Source organism: Gadus macrocephalus, chromosome 22, assembly GCF_031168955.1.
Source record: "Gadus macrocephalus chromosome 22, ASM3116895v1".
NCBI classification, from domain to species: Eukaryota; Metazoa; Chordata; class Actinopteri; order Gadiformes; family Gadidae; genus Gadus; species Gadus macrocephalus.
Genome location: NC_082403.1, coordinates 4,880,000 through 4,881,068, shown reverse-complemented (window position 1 = coordinate 4,881,068; position 1,069 = coordinate 4,880,000).

Genomic DNA, 1,069 nt, shown 5'->3' with positions numbered 1-1,069 from the left:
CACGCGACCGTAACCAACAAGGCACCGCCCACTTCTGTGTGTGGGGAGTAGGCGCGGACGGACTGGTGTAGCGCTCTAAAATGTGAAATATTCTAATTAAACCTCAAACGTGCCGGACCAGGTGCGTGAGTTTAGAAAGTTGTGTAGGTACACTTTCCAAATGATCGCGCCCGCGTGCTGGGGAGTTTGGAGGCAAGGCAGTCATTACGGCGTCGTACTAAAATAGAGACCGTGCGCGTGGAGTCTACAGCCCCGTAGCGTGACCGCCTGTCTCGCCTGGACGCTACCGGGACGTGTCCTTCAGACCGGGGGTTTCAATGTCCCGCACGGTGACGCGGTTGCTGGCAATTACCCGAAAACAATGGTGAAAGGGAGTAAATCCACTGTAGTACAAAGAATGACGTGGGCAGGGCTTAGCAGCAGAGCGACTCTGGAAGATTTTTTTTACTCTGCAATCTGATTCGACTCTCCCCGGTTTGTTTTTACTATCGCTCCGGTTGACTTCATGTCGCTCGAATAGAGGCAGGGGGAGAGACCCAAAGTGTTGAGCTCTGAGGTGAGGTCCGCCACAACAACACGTTGTGTGCTAGTGGGCGTTTTACCGGACCCGCGCGCCGCCGTGCGCTTGTTTCGCACGCGATGGCCGAAGTTAAAGACATTCCCGGTGATGCCTCGTCTTCTCCTTGGTACGGCGCCCAGATCGAGTGGGGGGTCACCCACCACCACGGCCGGTCCAATTACATTCACGAGATGCGCTGTGAAGACGTCGGTTCCCACCTGTACAGCCGCATGTGTTGCGCAGGTAAGCAGCTCGAACGCCGATTTGCCTACAGTCCGCGGCACGAGCGCCCATACATCTGCGCGAGCGTGTATAGGTCAGCAGCGCGCGCTTTCTATCAAGGCGCTGCTCCTTGTAATAGGAGGAGCCGCGCGGAACAGGGGGAGGTGACGCCAGGACATTAACCCGTCGCAAGCCGCTGTTATCATATCTCATTAATTATATGTTGACAACTCTGTTGTTGTGAATGGAGTGAATCATTATGATGAAGTGCGTCTTCAGAGAAGGGAG